This window comes from Scylla paramamosain, chromosome 11, assembly GCF_035594125.1.
Source record: "Scylla paramamosain isolate STU-SP2022 chromosome 11, ASM3559412v1, whole genome shotgun sequence".
NCBI lineage: Eukaryota > Metazoa > Arthropoda > Malacostraca > Decapoda > Portunidae > Scylla > Scylla paramamosain.
The window spans coordinates 25,988,112-25,990,526 of record NC_087161.1 but is presented as its reverse complement, the minus strand read 5'-3'; the positions used below and the strand labels follow the sequence as shown (position 1 = coordinate 25,990,526).

At 38.7% G+C, this 2,415-nt stretch overlaps 2 non-coding genes across 2 annotated transcripts; both read left to right on the top strand.

Moving 5' to 3' along the window:
• The first annotated feature begins 622 nt into the window (after nucleotides 1–622).
• Nucleotides 623–695, top strand: Trnav-cac (transfer RNA valine (anticodon CAC)). The gene has a single exon. It is a non-coding gene; the product is annotated as a tRNA-Val (tRNA).
• A 1,112-nt stretch (nucleotides 696–1,807) lies between these two features.
• On the top strand, nucleotides 1,808–1,880 carry Trnav-cac (transfer RNA valine (anticodon CAC)). Its single transcript has one exon. It is a non-coding gene; the product is annotated as a tRNA-Val (tRNA).
• Nucleotides 1,881–2,415: the final 535 nt, after the last annotated feature.

Here is a 2,415-nt window from a genome sequence, read left to right as displayed (position 1 = left end):
CTTTCCCTCCTTTCCTCCTGTTTCATCATCAAACATTTCCGTTCAGTGTCAGTATCAGCATTTACTTCCTCCCACACCCCCTCCAGCCTCCCTCCTGTTCATTCCCACGCCAGGTGACGCAAGGGGCGGACACACGCACACACGCCAAGCAGGTGCGCGGGTTCCCAGGGCGAGAATGCACAGGTGAACATACTTCGGCGCTATACCCTTAATTTTTGGTGATATTACTGCATCACCTTAACACGCTTACTAATTACTAACGGTACCTGTCCAACTGCTAACAACATAGAGTAATCAATTTTTCTTAAACTGTCAACAGCATTACTATCCAGTCTTACCTGATATTAGTAGCATAAAGTAATAAATTTCACTAACTATTAAGAACGTCACCTATTAAACCTCCCTGACTCTTTAAGGTATAAATGATCTAACCTCACTAAACATTTATAACATTCCTATCCAATCTCACCAAATATTAGCAGCATAAGCTAATAAATTTCACTATCAATCGCATAATTTATCCAACATAAACCAGCCATTAATATCATAACTATTTAACAGTTATTAACACCAATCTAATCCAATTTAATGTTTAACCCACACCTCTATCACACTTTTTCAAGTTTTCGTAGTGTAGTGGTTATCACGTGCGCCTCACACGCGCAAGGTCCCCGGTTCGATCCCGGGCGGAAACATGTTTTGGAAGAGGCGTGGCACGGTCCATGAAGGAAATAAGAAAATAATATAAAACATCGGACAGTGCAGGAAGCCTTCGGCCTACACGCGACAGTCCCACCCTTAAACCTGCCTGCCAGTGTACGTTTTGTCTGATCTTCTTTTAAAATTCCCAGTTGATTCCTGAGCCTCACTTTCTGTTATATATCCATTTAAACCTGGAAAAAGAGAACAAGATTTTTTAGATTGAAAAATTCTCTTCAAACAACAGAACTGAAAAAAAAAAAAAGTACACCGGTGTGCTTGGCTTACGACCAAAATCCTTTCCCAAATCAGCGTCAAAAGCAAAAAACGGTCGGATGGCAAAACTTTACATTCAAAAACCCCCAAAAATGGAACATTTTTCCCGTCATTTAAAAGTGCAGTAAAACTCCCATACACAGTGTCTTTTTCCTTACAATAATAATAACAATAACAAATGTGCCTGTGAAGTTCCTGCAAATTTATAAATGTTGTTCACCCAAGTGACGAGAATGTTAATCTGAATCAATAAAGTGTGGTTCTTTCCTGTGAATTTTGTTTTATGTGAAATATAATCACTTGTGCGTCGTTCCTGTGATGTCAAGAGTGTCCTTCACACCAACATGTCTCTCGTCTACTCAAGGAACATTTCTGTAACATCAGGTACATTTTTATGAGATTGTTTCTTTTCTTTTTTTTTTTTTTGCAAAAAGTTTTTTTTTTTTTGCGGGGGGGATGTAAGTTGTTCTAAAATTACGGATCTTCAAAAGAACAAAAGTAGAAAATATTACTAAAAAAATTCATATTAATCGGTAAGCTTGGTTTTTTAACTTATTAAATTTGGTATGAAGTGAATTATAACAGGTGGTAATAGATGGAAATAAATATGAATGTATTGTACAGGGACTGCCACGTGTAGATCTGATGACTTCTAGCAGCTTCTTTACATATATATATATATATATATATATATATATATATATATATATATATATATATATATATATATATATATATATATTTTTTTTTTTTTTTCAACCTCCATTTGAATTCCTGTAGTATATGAATAAGAAAATAAACAAATTACTCCTTTTCTTTCCACAATGAACAAGTTTTCGTAGTGTAGTGGTTATCACGTGCGCCTCACACGCGCAAGGTCCCCGGTTCGATCCCGGGCGGAAACAAAGATTCTTTTAACAATTGATTTCTCGTCGCCTTCTCAGCCGCTGCTCACCTCCACGTCTCTCCCCGCCTCGCCAACACCTGACTCGCGTGTTGCTGTACTGCGCCGTGAATGCCGAAATATCTGCCTGGCATCGTTTTAGACTGACTGACACTGGCTGGCTGGCTGGTTCTGGCTGGTTTTCTCTCTCTCTCTCTCTCTCTCTCTCGTCGTTTTCTTGAATTCAGTTAAGATCAGATATTGATTCTGCTTAAAATATTACTACTACTACTACTACTACTACTGCTGCTGCTGCTGCTGCTGCTGCTGCTGCCATGACAATAGCAACAACAACAATAATAATGATGATGGCAATAACAACAACAATGATTAACATTAATAATATAACACAGAAAAGCAAAGCAATAACCATAACAAATAAACAAACCACCACCATCACCATCACCATCACCATTACCACCATTACCACCACCACCACCACCATCACCCCCACCCATACCACCACCACCACCTCCACCACCGCCACCACCACCATC